Consider the following 16,953-nt stretch of genomic DNA (forward strand, 5'->3'; position numbering starts at 1 on the left):
CTATCTCAGCTTTTCCAGTGATCATCTCATTTATCTAGGATTATTGCACTGAATTTACTGTTTGGTTTTCTTCCAGAACTGAAATGTCAAGTCCAGTGTCATGTATGCAGTAGCTTTGTGCTGTGAGAGCTTCACAGATCCCCCAAAAGCTGCTAGCAGTTGATCTTTGGATAGAGCTAGAAATAAATAAATCCTCTTTAGCAGATCAATATTCATCCCATTTAATGCTTGATGTGAAACTTGTGGATTTGTGGTGGTAATGCTGATGTACAGCTAATCGTTGAAAACGGGCATTAGGGCTTTTATAGCATGGCAACATATTGTCAGGCAGGAAGGGAAAGAAGTGGTGAGCACAGCCTGGAAAAAAATACGGTAAATTTGTGGAAATTTGCGGCACATTTGGAATCCACTTGGGCTGCTTTACTGTGTAATACTAGAAACTAATAACATGGACAACTAATGGATGTGCTACGTAAAATAAATTCCTGGGATCTTCTCTTGATTTGCCACTTTTTTGTGGGACGGTATATAAAAATGAAGTATCTGACTCATTTTGAGACTCTGAGGCTAAAGAAATATTTTCCCTATGGTGTTGTTGTAAGTATTAATAATTAGAGCACAGAAAACAGTTTAGCATAAAAGCCAGAAACTCTGGGAACAGTGGAGTTTTTATACTAAAAATTCATGGTAAAAATGGAGACTCAAAGAAAGGAGTGTAAAGAAATGTACTGAACAATTAACTGCAAATAAGAAAAAAGACATCCTGCTAGTGAATAAGGTTTGAACCATGGTTAATGCCAACAGCTAAGGTATTTTTTTCTAGTCAATGATATAAAAGTCAAAATGTCAGACCTTTCTTAGACTACAAAAGTTAAATTTATCCCTTTTGATTTAACAGACTTTTTCTTCTCTAATATATGATAATTCATACTGTCATGGTGTTCAGAAGAGCAAGCTGGTGCCGGGCATTCTCTGCATGCAATAGCTTTCAGCCCAACCACATAATCTGTAATATAGACATTTGTGGTTGCCAATGGTATATATACTTTCAACCATATTTCTCGATTATTAATTTAATACATGCAAGCAAAATGCGCGAATGATATCTGTGTGAAAACCTTGATTTGTCAATGTTCTTACAGACTTGGGCTGCCCCAGTTGAATTTTAGCGAGCATCTAAACTTATTTGCATGAAGGGATGCCTTTGTGAATAAAGCATGAGAAATATGCACTTACTGTAACTATTGAAACTAGAGAACTGGTATTGATTTGATTTCCCAGGAGAAATGATATTCCTTCTCAAATAGTAGGTTTTCATTTAAGTTTACTGAGAAATGAAACACTATAATCTTTACATAGTAGGAGAGGTCATTAAGCTTAAAACACGCAGAGTAACATCTGCTGGCTCCAGATAGTCACTGTACTGCACAGAAATGTCAGCTTCCCTTGTGTGAATCCCAAACTTTACCACTGATAAGTGATATCCTGCACCACCACCCCCCCATAGGGATCTCAGGCAGTCACAGCTCCTTTGGTTGGAAAAGAAAGACAGGATAAGAGGGCAGGTCATGGTCACAGGATTGTGTTTATCTGATGAAGAGTAAATCAGTAAACAGGGGAGGAGAGGTATGTTTATGCTTGAGGCCATGAAGGTTGAGAAATAGCAATGTGCAAGGTCGACATGACAATTGGAAGAGCATGTAGGCTGTGTCTGCAATAGTATATACATGTGAATGCATGCACATTCATGCAGAAGTATGTTCAGTTACCCTGGATATGCAAAGGGCATAATAATGTGTGACTATATACATATACACACATACACACACCCAGAGACACACTCCATCTATATTGTGTTATGTGTGTGGGGGGGAGTGAATACATAGGCATAAATAGGAATATCTTAATCATATTCTAGGGTTGAAAATATCCTGAAAATGAAAATTTTAAAGTGTATATGAATTTATAGATAACAGAGTAACAAACGGTTAGTCGCAGAAAGTAGAGTGTCTTTTTTCTAAGTCTAAACTTTGTGGGTGAGATCATGAAAGATCCAGGGTCCTTTGCTCTACACAGCAAACTTTTCACTGGAAAAAAGTGGGGCTAGTAGACTTACTATGACAACTCTTACATTAATCTAAAATGACATGTAAGATGGAGATTTTCCATTTCTTTTTTCTATCCAGAAAATAAATATTTTCCAGATTTTGAATATATAATTTTAAGAACTTATTATTAAGAACTTCACAGCTGAAGCATTATTTGAAAAAACTGGGCCATTAGAAAACTGCTTAGAAACTTTTTTTTCGTTTTCCTTAATAGCTATATTCTCTCATTCAAATTCCAGAGAATACTATCCATGCAGTTTTTTAGGAATGAAGAGAAAATACGCCCCCATACATACGGCAGAACAACTCACTTCATAGTCTCCCCTTAATTACCACACTTCTTGTCTAGAGAGAAAACTTTGAAAAATAAAAATCTGATTTTATCAGGTTTCCAATTTTGTATGTGTTTGGCTACCCAGAAGCCAAGAGATAAACTATACATTTTTACCTTTTAATCTTGCCCTCACATTTATAATTTCCCTATTCATTCATGTATTCAACAAATAATTATTGGGCATATTTTATGTGCTTAGTCCTTCACCTCCAGGAGGTTACACTCTTGTTTTCCCTTTTGCCATAGTCCTGGAAGCTTTGATACATATTGTATGTATTTTTGAGATGTCCATTTAGTTGTCAACTATAACAAGTTATTTATGAAGCAAGGTGGAGTATAATCAACAAAGATGATTGGGTTGATGTCTGGATGGAATACAGTTGGCAGATAAATGAAAAGATGTGTGTATAGATACATAGATAACCAGTGGATAGCAGGAGGAGTCCTGTGTGATTATGTGGTCCTGGCTATCCTCATAAACTACACAGCTATGCTGTTCTCATAGATTACAGTCTACCAGCTGAGCAACAGATTACATTCTTCTATGGGAAACAAAAACACCCAGTCTGAATTACTCACAGAAAAAATTCCTTCCCAATAAGCTCAGCTTCCTAAGATAGAGAAAATAAGATTTAAATTTCCATTGGAAACTAGCTGATGTGGGCACCACCTGAATGGAGCTAGAGTGGCAAATTAAAAGAAAAACACAATGACTCAAACTTTTGTCAGAGGGGGAGACATATTAGAGGGGGAAAATATGTATATAGAATGAACTTCTTTTGTGCAAAATATATGTGTTTATTATAGAACTGAAAATTATGTTATAGTAAGGAGGATTATCTCCACAGTCCATCTCTCTAGATTGATAGTCTTCGAAGGTAACATACTGCCCTGAAGAATGTATTGGTGGAAGATACCTTCCAGGGGATGTAGAATTATAAAATTTGAACATTTTTGGTCCAACTTTCTAAAAATTCTTATTATACCACTCGTGAAGGCACGGTAGTATTTGTGAGAACGAGGAATATTAACAATTAGCCTGATGGGCACATTGTCCAGGGGGTTTCCTATTGTGAAATGTCCTCCATGGACAAATGTCCACAGGAGAGACCAGACTCGTGAGTCACCGGACTCGTGAGTCACCGGCAGACAGATGCTCTGTCAGTGCCTTTTGTCTGTGCAAATATAGTCTGTGATATTTTAACTAAAATTTGCCAGAAAAACTATTTAAATGTGGAAGTTTATCACTTTACCTCCCTTCCACTAATCCCTGTTAAAATATTATAAATAACAGAGAGCTTAGAGTTGCAGAACAGAGACCCAACAAGACTTAACCAATAATCTTTCTGCAAAAGATTCAAATAAAACCTTACAACAAATAACTAAACCAATCCACTTTGATCCGTATGAATTATCTGTAGTTCTAATTCCCCTTATCTTTAAAAAAATAAGGAAAGGAAAAAAAAACTCATATTTTAAGCAGATCATTTTACAGGCTATCCTAAAACAAAACAAAACAAAAAAACAAGCAAACAAAAACCCAATCCCCTGAGATTTTTATGTTTCTGTAAGAACTCTTATTCCAAGGAGAAAAAGTTTGATATGCTCCAGTTTTACACAGCTACAATGCCTTCTTATTGCTGGGATATGCAGAGGTTACTCGAAAAGCTCCCTGAAAAGACCTGGGCCCTCTTTTATGAAGACAATGAATAGGATTTTACACACAGACAATGACAGAGAGACAGGGAACCACTTTGAAGTTCAAATAATTTGACAACAAGTTCTGGAATTCCTAAAAAATAATGAAAAGGATCTTTGCCAAATTTTTATTTTGTTTTTATTCTGTTTTCAGCTCCTTAGGCGGGTTCAGGCAGGAAGCACAGCCCGAACAACTCAGTCTGATCTGTAGGGATTAGTGACAGCAAAGAAGGCTGCTGTGTGAATCTGAGTCATTTTTTTTTTTAATGGTTAGCAATTCTAAAGAAAAATATTCATATAATATGCAAACATGCCAAATCCTATCTTTATAAGTATATCTAGGCAAACTTTTTAATATAAAATCACCTAAAAATTATTTATACCTAATTAGAGTGACCTGTTCTTTGGAAATGCTTTATTGGTCTCTAAATAAAACATAGAGTTTCTTATTTCTGAACAAATGTATTTTTAGTCATAATATTAAGTAAAATACTTAATTTGGCATGAGATTTTGGCATCATCAATTGCTTTTAGAGACAAGCAACTGGTAAGGACAAGGGATAGGAATTACACAAACAAGGTGGGCAAGTCTTCCCATCAATTTTAAGAACTCAGTGATGTTAAAGGCAAGATAGTGATCTAAATTTTCCACAATGCTTTGGAACAAAGTGTGAAGTAAGGAAAATTAATTTTCAAAAATATAATTTCCTAACTAAAATGACTCCAAATTGGAAGAGTAAAATCTACCCTTGAAATATACCACACCCAAAGATCTATTCTAAAATGCAAAAAAGGGATTTGTTTTGCTATACCTAAAATTGCATTACTCCTTAAAGTTTAACATTTTGCCTTCTGCACTTCAACCAGGCCCTAAAACCTGGGACAATCATGAGGCAAACGGACTAACCAAACTAAATGTTCTCTAGGGTAAACCTATGGGGTAATAAATTTATATGATTGTAAAAATGAAACAAAAATATCTTAGGGGTGATTTTTAAAAATTTTTTTTCCAAATTTTGGTCCCAGAACTACTGCATAAATATAGTAGTGTCAGTGGTACAAAGAATGTCTATATTCAAGATGGCAACTTCATGCAGCCAGACAGCATTACACATGTTATTCCACACCCCACAAGAGAAATATTACAAAAAGTCCTCAAGACATTGGTTTTCTCCCACAAGAACCCTACCATTTATAGAGTTTGGAATAGCCCAATAGGTCTGATAACATATGTTTCTTATCATATTACATAAGATTATTTCTCTTTTTTTCCCTTGTCATTTAGCCATTCAATTAATATACTACAGATAATAATTGTTTATTATTAACAATTTTAAAACTCACTTGGTCAATTAGTAGAAAGAGCTCTATTGTTATTGCAATATTAAAGCTTGAATATTCCATTTCTTAAAATTCATTACTAAAAAGAATCTGGTGGATCTTAACACAGAATATCTGTAATTTTGCTTGAAATTGTGGCCTATGTTTGGTTTGAGGTATAAAAGACTAACATGATTTCATTTATAAATACATAAAATTAAGGCAAATCCAGGTAGGAAAGCAAAGAATTAGAATACTTACTTGAAATTAAAATCAAAATTATTTTACTAATTTGTTAATTGCTTTGCTACAGAAATTGGACAGAAATAAGTTTGTAGCAAAATAAGAAAGGCTGTTTTTTGGCAATTATCTTGCAATTTAGCTTGAAACGATCCATTAAAGAAACCAACTAAGACATTTGCTTCAATAGGTATTCTTTTTGCATGTGAAGAATCAAACAACCTCATTTATTTGTATTCTGTTAGATAAGTGGACAAACTAAGAGTCTGCCAAAATCTATTCTCTAGTTTCATTTAAAATGAAAATACAAATAAAAAAACTAATGAAAAATAACTTGGATCAAAAGTAGTAGCAGGGGTCAAGTACGTAGTATCCCTTTCCCCCCAACCCTCTTTTCTTCACCTAGAACACACACACACACACACACACACACACACACACACACACACAGGTACATGCATAAACACACACATCCATGCACATACATCCACACACAAATACACAAATATGTACACACACATTTATGCACTCACAGAGGCATTTACTCAAATATTTTGATGTATTAATTCATTACAATTAATCAAAGATCAATGTCTACATGCCATTTTCCCCTCTTACTACATAACATCCAAGTAGCATTTGAATCTTTTATTTGCTTACCTAGTCGCCTTAGAAGAAATAATATTTGTTGGCATTTATTTACAGAAGTATTTAACTAAGCCTTACTCAACTTGTTTGCTGTCTTTTCTTGCAATCCTGTGGGTAGTGAAGTTGCCTAGATCTTACAACCACAACATTGAGCAATAATGCTCATAGTTGCACAAAATTTGTGAGATTTTAGGTCAATGCACTGACATCTTTCTGTTCTCTGGTCTAAAAGGACAGCAGAGGGAGCTCCTGCATGACTTAAGGAAACCAAAGGCAGGAGAAGAAAGACTTTTCAGGGTTGGAAATCATACCTGGTGCCCTCTGCTGGAGTCACTGATTAGAAGTTCAGATTTCAAAAAAATTTTCAAGAACTAAATTCCAGATTTGATCTTTAATGTGTTTTATTACTAGACATCATAAAGGGTGTAGCAGAATTTTCTAAATAAAGCTAATTTTAATTTCTTTCAATTAAAAAATACATATATGCCTTACATTATTTTAACGAAGTTTGTAGTTTAAAAATCAATCAAATTTCTGTGGATAATCTCACTCCTCTAAAATCTATAACATTATTGAATTGTCACAATAGTTTCTCCATAACTCTGTAACTCCTATATTCAACAATCTTACTATGCAATGCATAAACTCTGGCATTCATATGACAAAAACACAGGTACACCATTCTAATGTAAAATAGTTTTACAATGGGTGAAAGAATCCATTTAAAAGGGTTTCAGATCAGGGTTTGTACTGACTGAACCATATGATTAATAAATGTTTTTCATTGTAATAGTTCAGCAATAAGGCCACTTACTGAAAACCATTTCAATTTCTGCTTGCTTTTTAATTCCTTTGAAGAACACTTCAAAAGAAGGTATCTTTTAATTCAGAATGATTGGTAATAAAATTACTTTCAATTTTATTGTAAATATGTATGTATTCATTATAAATAAGAAATTATTATTTCTACTAAGAACCAACAAATCTCTAGATATTCTGTATAATTCTGTGTTATAACAGTATGTGCTATAATACTATGTAATTATTTGCAAATAAGACATTTATGAAGTCCACTTTGGAGACCACTTGCCATTTAACTCTCCCTTTATATTTAAATACCACATAGAAAAGCACTACTGCACTGTGATTCGAAAGTATAAAAGCTTGGAAAACATTTCCTTCATTAATATTTTGTCATGATCAAATGACTACTGAAAGGGTCCACCTATAGGAAATAAACCAGATATTGAACGGCAAAGAGTTTACATGATGTTTTTGCTTCCACTTTAGACTGAAGGGACTAGTCATTTTGATATTAAGAATTTTCAGTCTGTATTTATAACATTACTTTCAAATTATACTTAAAAGATACTTAGAAGAGTGAACTATAATAGTAAAATATACATGTTGTATGTGTACACATAGCATTAACCTGCAAAAATAAAATAGATTTTCATTTTTTAAAAAGTTAGCAGGATATTTATGTCCTTCACAGCCAGAAAGAAAAACTTATCATTCAATTTAAATAAAAATAAGCAATTTTTCCTTCAGGTCTGCTCTGTAACATGAACATTTCATTTGACTAAGCCCATCAGGAATGACACAACATATCTTGAGTCATTTCTTTGTGTTTGTGTTAATATAGATATATTGAGTATTAATCTAATTTTGACAATTAGTACTATATGTCTGGGTGGGGAGCTGGGGTTTGGGCAGGGGAGAGATAAACATGGGCTGAAGATGAATGAGTATTAATTAGTTATATGTTCACATTGACCTTTTAAAAGGCATCTGGTTTCACGTATATATTTACTTCTTTTGATGCCAGCAAAATTTTAAAGAATAAAGGCAAGTATAGTTTGATAAAAGCCATAAAATTTGAATTTTTAGCTTGAAACCTGTAACATCTATATTTCTTTTAAAAGCTCTCAACAATACAAGAAGAGTAATACTGAAACTCCAAATGTTCAGAAAAGTTTAAGTTCATAAATATTTATTCACATTTCTAGAATACAGAATAGGAATTAAACTGTATGTACTTTTGATTCAGATTAAACATTTATTTGTCCATCAGGCAAATAAATACTCAGCGGCTCTCATGAGTTAGGCATAGTCCCAGGTCCTGGGGAAGAAGCAGTACACCGCCCTCTTTAACTTACACTTTCGTTTTGCAATAGATAACATTGTTATGACATTTATCATATCTGTTTCTAAAATGCTAATGGAGTATATGAATACAAATAAAGATAAAACACAGTTAATCTATCCAAGGAAGAACAAGACTTAATAGAAAATTTTGAAATTTTTTATTGTGAATAAAAATCCCCATTGAAGGTTTATGGATTTTTAATCTCACTATTTTTTTAAAACTGGCAAATCTTTTTGAAGATTTTCCTCATCTTCCTTCCCAGATTCTCAGTTTGGGATTGATACATTGGTCATGCTTTCAAATAAATAACATTCTTACTCTTTTTTAGCAGAGTAATATAAGGTAGGGCTCACTAACTTCAAGGGACCAAGATTATAACAAATATTCAATTATACACGTTTTCCTCACTATCCGAAAGTAGACTGTTTCTATGAAACCTTCAGTTAAGCTAAAATGGTGTAAAGCTAAGTAGTTCCCTTATGACCCATCTTGCTAATGGATGCAAAACATAAATGGAGAAAAAGCACAGATGCTCAGGGACACAGCCCAAAGCCATGGCTGCCTGATGCTGAGATCTGAGTGTAGTTCCTGGAGAAAGAGCTTGGCAGTGCTACCCTCACTGTTTGGGCGCAGGATTTTCTCTTTTCACCTTTTTTTCTTAAAAGCAAAAATCCTCTTTGAATTTCTTTCAGTTATGGAAAACAGGCACTAATGTAGGTCTTTTGTAAAAGCAAAGTGGCGTCAAGCGAACTTTTGGAAAGCTGGGGATAACTTTTAGGTGGACAGTAGAGTTCAAATTTATTCTGAAGGTATTCAATATTCTTTCTGCCTCTCATCTCTCATTTCTCTATCATCTGTCTCCACCTTTCTTTCCTAAAACAATGTATGGCAAGAACACAACACCTTTTCTCACTGCATTAAGCCTACGATGATTTTGCCAATGATTTCAAGCTCATCCGTCCCCATCTACCTGCACAACCTGTTAACATATGGTCTTCCTCAGCCCTCTATGCAGGAGACACATTTAACAACATCGTTTCTTCTATTCCATCGATTCTCACCTTTTGTCCTTTCTAATGTTGTATGTAAATTATTCCTCTAATGGAAATGATCTTTACTCATTTTTGTCAAGTTGCATCTACAAGAACTAGTTGAAATGCCATTTCTTCTTTGAAGCAGCCCTTGATTTCCTTCATGACTTGAAGCAATCTATGTGCTTTCTCTGAACTCTGATAATATTTTATTCTAAATCCCTATCAGAGATTAGTATATTTATCATATTTATTTCTCTTTCTTCTTCAGTAAAAATCTTAGGTCTAATCCATCACACCAATAGTAAGCTCTTTAAGAATCTATGCATCTCTAGACTTGATGTCATACATGAGTGCTGGACACCATGGAGTTTTAAAAAATATTTATAAAAATAATCATAATTTATAACCTAATTATTCTTATTCAAAGCACTTCTTAGTAGATAATCTCCTGAGGTCTAGTGTGCCTTTAAGGAATACATGGTATCCCATGCTTCAGGCTATTTTGGCTTCCAAGATACTGTATAAAGTAAGTTTACCAAATGATAAGATTAAGGTATTTAGACTTAACACTTGAATTAAAATTGACAAGTAATTTTATTCAAAATTATTTTTTTAAGAATGGACAATTTTCAAGATTATGTTTTGCATTGGGGAATTATGTCTTAGGAAAATTGAAGAAAAGTGATTCAGTTTTGTTTAAGTTATATGGAAAAGAAATACATACATACACATCCAATAAAGGTTTCTCAACCAAAAAATAGATAAAACATAAATATATGTTATATTATATCTATAATATGTATACTATATATATATATCTTAAGAATTATAAAATATAAGGAAATGTTGATAAGGAAAGTTTTTCTGGAAGTAATTTGTGTGTACTAAAACACTATTTAGCCAGGTTTTTATGTCATACTTAGCCAGGTTTTTATGTCATACATATGCACAAAAAGGAGATTCAGAGAGTGTATGATCATTCACTTTGTCACACTTGTCACACTTTTTGAATCAACATTACATAGAGACGCAATCATAATATTCATTACAATGCACATGGAAATTTAAAAATACCTTTGTGGTAGAGAAAAACATGTCCCTTTTGCTTTTTCTCTTGAACATATAGCCACACTACATTTTCAAGACTCATTTCTGTTAGGTGGAACCACATGACCAAGTTCTGACCAATGGAATATGTATGCCACTCCAGGCCTAACCAATAAAGCCTCTCACCGGCAAACTTCCATGCTTTCTTTGTTTCCTTGGAGGTGACTCCAAGACCTTAGGTGGTATTAGAGCCACATTAGGAAGAAGCCTTAGTCCCTGAAAATCACTTGGAGGAAAGCCAGCAGAAAAAGTTCCTAACTGGGAACACTGAGGCTAGACTGTTAGAAGAGAGAAAAATATGTTTTGTTTTATGAAGAGACTAAAATTTTGGTATAGTTTGTTATAGCAATTAGCCAACCCTAACATAGACATAGCAGTAAGTCATACTATTTCCCTTGTAACTTGCATATATAGCCCACACAGAAGTCTGCATGAAATGATTAAATTCATAAATCTGGATTAGGCCAGCTGAGAGGCAATGAACAAACCTACAGCCAATGAACAAACTTTTTGCATGAGATCCACTTTGGTTAAGAGTAAAAATGTTTGTGAGCCATATATTTTTTTTTATAGAGAAATTACATTTGCTGAATTACATGGGGAAATTGCTTATCTTTAAAAGTTACATTACATTTATTAGAAAAGTGTCACTGAGAAAACTGAGAAGATTAATGTTAAAGTCTTACTGCCTAAAATTACTTGAGCAATAACAATACGAAAACAGTTATCTTTCATTCTATTTGATAGCAGCTTATAGTTTGCTAAAATAATTCACATCGATTATTTCATCTTATCATTAAGAGATATCAGCCCCATTTTTTTGCCATAAGGATACTAAAAGTTAAAATGATACCTTTAAATCTACACAGCCAGTACTGCAGAGCTGAGACAAGAATTAACCCATCCAAACAATGTTATAATTTCTGACTATTCTGTGTCAGAGACTCTCCTAGTGCCAGACATTATGTTGAAGGTACACAGATGAATAAGAGGTGGTCCCACCTAAGCTGTCCTGTCCCAAGATTATGTCATCTCTTCTTTATTTGAGCCACAGAAGATAGAGACGGTTACATATCTGAGTGGCATCTGTTCCACTGTTTTACAGGAAGGGCCTGTTGACTGCTCAGAAACTTTGGAAGAATCCTATTAACCAGAGGCTCTAGCTTGGGGCAGTTCTCAACACCCTTCTCCTCATATGCCTCCCACCTGCTGGCCTCCATCTAGCCCACCCATTCCCAATCACCAGCTTTCCAGAGAAGCCTGTGCTCTAGTTTATCTCCCTAGAGAGCACTGAATCTGAAAAGCTTTTTTCCTGTGCCTGAGGTGACAGCCTGAAAGGCTGCTCCACTTGTTCTTTCTACTTTGAGCTGAAAGACGGGGTAAATAGACCCTACACGTTGGACTCTCAATGGCCCCTAAGATTTCGAGATGCTTTCAGTGTCTTGCAAAAGCTTGCCTCAGTGCCTCTGACCCTACTGGATGAATTACACATACATTACACAGGCTATCTTATTTGTGTTTTATACACAAGGATTATTTAATAGGCAAAGATTCTAATCATTATAGTTAGTCGTGTTCTATAATTTTAAATGCATTGTGTCATGTAGTCCTCACAACAAATCAATGAGATGAATACTCCTAGAAATCCTGACTTACAGATGAGAAGATTTAGGCTTAGAGAAGTAAGAAAACCGGCCAAGGTCACACAGCTGGTCAGTGGAAAGGGCTGACACTAACAGCCCTTTCTTTCCAAAGTCAGAGTCCTTGCTCTTAACTAGTCTTGGCTTTGTTATATTATCTCCTCTTTGAAACAATGGCACTCAATCAAAAGAAATTCTAAGGTTTGAATTTATGGAAAAAATAAGCAGAAGGCTATAAAAGAGTTCCTTACATTTAACATAATCCTGGTGTTGTGCATAGCCATCTGTCTGCATGTCTTCCTGAAAGTAAATGGTATAAACTCGTATTTGTAGTCCATAGTAACTATCATAAATTGATATTATTTGATGAAAACTACTTATATTTTTCTTGTTTAGGGAGATAAGACTAGAGAGAGACACATCTGTGCTCATCCGGGCACTTGCGACTGCCTTGTGAAATTTATACGAAAAATTCTTTATATTTTACAATACTTTTCAAACTTCATGGTTCTTACTATATTATAAATTGTAGGACAGGAATTTAATCTTACTACTATATTTCTCACTACTTTTAGCTCTTTCTAACAGTTAAAATACCAATTGATTAAGAATTAAGACAAAATACATGAAATTTTATAATAATGATCACAATCAACTTTAAATAAAGGTTTATATTGATGTATATATAAAGTAAGTACAGATTATCCATATGGGGAATTAGTAACCATGGTTAAGTAATTTTCCCAAAAACAAACTAATTGTGAGCAAGCAAAGATAAAACTCAGTCACTCTGTCATGAGAGTTTGCCTTGTAAGCTTTCCACATCCAAACATTACCTTTGAAAGTGATGGGAAAGGTTGGTTTTTGTTTTTGTTTTTGTTTTTGTTTTTTTTCAAAAATGTCCATTAAAGTTAACTCTGATAGGAAATATTCAGTTCGGTATTTTGAATATATTATTTGTAGAAAAAGTTCTGAAAGGAGTATTGTTTTATGAACAAAAGGAACCATCTCATGAAGGAATCTCTGATATTAAGCATGAAGAAGTGGCACAGCAGACACAGATACACAACTAAATACAACAGGTATTAGACAAGTTAATGAGAAAAACTTAGAGTCACCATAAATTAAGCCAAAAATAAAGGGGGAGGTGTAGAGTCAAAGCATTTATCTTCATCCAATCTAACATCATCCAAAGGATTTGAAAGTAGAATTTTAAGAGCTAACTTGATTGAATTACTTCCTATGTGCTGAGCATAGTTTTAAATGCTTTACTTGTATTGATTCATTTAATTCCAAATGACCCTAAAGGTTATTGTCCCTCTTTTTCCAGATGAGGCAACTGAGGTACAAAATGCTTTTTAAAAATTCCCAAGTCAAACAGCTAAACCAGGATTTAAGCCCAGGTCTGACTTCAGAGTTATTGATCTTATCATTATGATTTTATCATATAACTATAATTAAGTGTTCATTACTGAAGTTTTCCATCTCAAAAGTTCTGCTAAATTTAAAAACACTGTAATATGCTTAAAAACCCAAATTATGCTGTAGCAATCCACATATAATATGTCTCAGAAAAGCATCCATACTGACTCTTCTGAGGCTGTAAGTCATGATTTTCTTCTGACAACATCATAAACTCCATCTGGAATCTGAAAATAAAGCTGCTCTTTGCCTCTTGCATTGTCATTAGTCATACAGATTTTCTGGTTGGAACTTGGCGGTAGGACAAGGTGGAAAGCTCCACAGTCTACGTGAGAGAGACATCTCTGGAGGGGAGAGGCCTAAATGACTGTAGTCATGTTAACTCTTTCCAAAACTGTTTTTACTCTTGGTTAATATTTTTGCTTTGAAATCTTGCCCCACATCCAGGGTCAAGTGGAAGGACCATTAATAAATCTATGCCAATGACTTCTCCTATACCACTCACAGTCTACTTTCCACATACCTCTTTGGTTTCTGACTGCTCAAGTTTGAATCTTGGCCCTTCCACTTACTAGAATGAGCAAAGGATTTAATTTTCTTCTATAACAGATTCCTTATCTATAATATACAGGGAAAAAATAGGCAAAACATGATAGGATTATTATAAGGATCAAGTGAGGTAAGACATGTAAGAAACTTAGAGCAGTTTCTAGCATTTAGCAAGTGCTTACTCAATAAATATTAAATACAAGTTTTAAAGTGGAAAGAGCCAAGATTTGTAGTCTAATAATAAATTCCCATCGATTAATACTAAACTTTTCAAGCAACTTTTAAGAAATGTGAGATGTGTTCTAGTTCTATCATACTAATGAAGAAACTGATGTTCAGAGCAATTAATTGTCAGGACATAGGACCTGGGGCACCATGAATACAGAGTCCCATAAACTGAGAACTGTATAGACCAATTGTGGGTTGTTTCCAAAGTATGATTTTTCTCTTGTGATGAGAGGTAAGTACTGTATCTCAAGTTATCCACATTTTGAAGATAATTTGATATTTCTCCTCCCTCAGGTAATATTATCCTCCGTACAGGTTGTTCCCTTCTTTTTGGATCTATAAATATAAGTCCTAGCACCATCAATGTCATCTAGAAAATATTTATAGAGGCTTGGGCTTAGGGTGATGTTTGAAGTACTAAGAGAGAAACTGCTTCCAGCTACAGCCAGGGAACAGATTAATGCAGTATCTGAATTTGGCTGACCAAAAAGCACAGTCTTCTCAGATTCTTCAATGTAAGTTGTTTTATAGGTTCAAATAACCTTGCAGCAATGTACAGAACATCATTTATGGAATCTTGTAGGTAGAAGTTCAAATCTTGAAATCACCTCTTACTACCTAGCCACATATCTTTGGGAAAATTATTTAACGTCCTTGAGCTGCAATTTCTTTTTCAACAAACCATACCTCATAGGACGATTAAATATGAGCGTGTGTTTAAAGCACATATTATAGAGCCTGGCAGATGGCAGCCACTGGAATTTGAGTTGATTTGAGTATTAAATAGCAGGTTGAAGAGGGGGCCTTTAAACATCCCAAACATGAGATTCTTTAAGTCTATGAATCTTTGAATCCTGACACACAGCTCTCTCTCTAAACACAAAATGTATGCCTACCTTGTGCAATTCAAAATCCCTACCCTACACATGATAAATAGAATCATCCAGCTGTGGTCAGTAAATTATAAAAAAAAAAAAAAAAATCACTTAGTACTTTGTGCTGAAAGAGGTAAAGAGGTTATCCCAGACACCATTTTTGCCAAATAGTATGCTCACTATCATATTAAATCTATCCTTTCTAAGGTATTCATGCAAGTGAAACACCCAAACCTATTTCAGTGATAATGAAAATCAGAGGACACACCAATAGCAACAAAACAGCTCTCTTTATGAAAATACATTTTCTAACATAATCCAATTAATCCAAGGACCTTGGGTATAATGGAAAATTTACATACATGGGTTAATACAGCCTTCCTGTTAATAAATTTAATGGGCCCAAATGGGTAGGAGGGGAGAAGGGATGGAGAAATAGTTTGTCAAGGTGCAGAGAAAATTCCCTGGGATTCTATTTGTATTATTTAAACACCTAATGGTCAACGGGGTTACATCTTTGATCCAAAACCCTTTATGAAGTGTAATAGAAATAGAGGGACACGGAACATGCTACAGTCTATGAGAATGAAATGTAGGCATTTTCTCCTTATTTGTTTGCTCTGGAAATTGAAAAATCATTTCAGCCAGGAAGGCTAAACAGGAAGATGGGATTTGCTATCCAGGAAAACTGTTAAGCACTAATCAATTTCTCCTTGAATTATTTTCTGGTAATAGCGGCTGCTTAATGGGCTTACTGCTGGCATTGTGGAACATTACACATAAGAGGGGAAAAAAAAATCTTTCCTGATTCATTTGCTGACATGATTAGCGTTAAGTTACTAGCAATCTGATGCTCCTCATTTTAGCTTAAATATATTACTAATTCTCCACAGACATAGCAATCTTAAACTTTCTGTCTTGACCAACTTCACATCATAAACATTATGAAAAGGTAAGAAGGAAAAGAAGAGGGGAAGGGACTGGGCAGGATGTAAAAGGAAAAGAAAGGAAATTGAGGGGAAGAAAGTGTTGATATAGAACTGAAGAAACTTGCTGATGAGAGCATCACTGAACAATATTTCATTACAAACCTTTTATATTATTTTGTATCTTACCTTTGAATATTTCTTTGACTCATATCAAGACCCTTTCATTTCCATTTTCCAAAACCATCTTATTCACCCAAAGGCTAAGATATAAGGATGCTTTGTCTCTCCTTTCATTCTTTACTTCTATTAATCCTTCTTTGTTCTTCACACTATTGTTCCTTAAGTTATCATAAGAGTGACTATGAATCTGAACACAAAAAGACTACTATTCAAGACATGGATTCTGGTTGTGATTATCTTGTGTTCCTTTCTATGAATGGAGATAACCTTCATAAACATGACAATTTCCTTCTTCATAAATAATGGCTGCCAGAAGTAGATACGTCCGGAACATAAGGAAAGATTCTCATGAGATGATTGATCTAAAATTCCTTTTAAGAATGTAAAGAATTTTATAAATTTAATAAAATATATTAAGAAAATGTCTCACCAAACAACCATTCACCAATGAGATAAGCAGATTCTTGACTTCCCTGATTTTTATTTAGATTC

This window comes from Camelus ferus, chromosome 2, assembly GCF_009834535.1.
Source record: "Camelus ferus isolate YT-003-E chromosome 2, BCGSAC_Cfer_1.0, whole genome shotgun sequence".
Lineage (NCBI taxonomy): Eukaryota > Metazoa > Chordata > Mammalia > Artiodactyla > Camelidae > Camelus > Camelus ferus.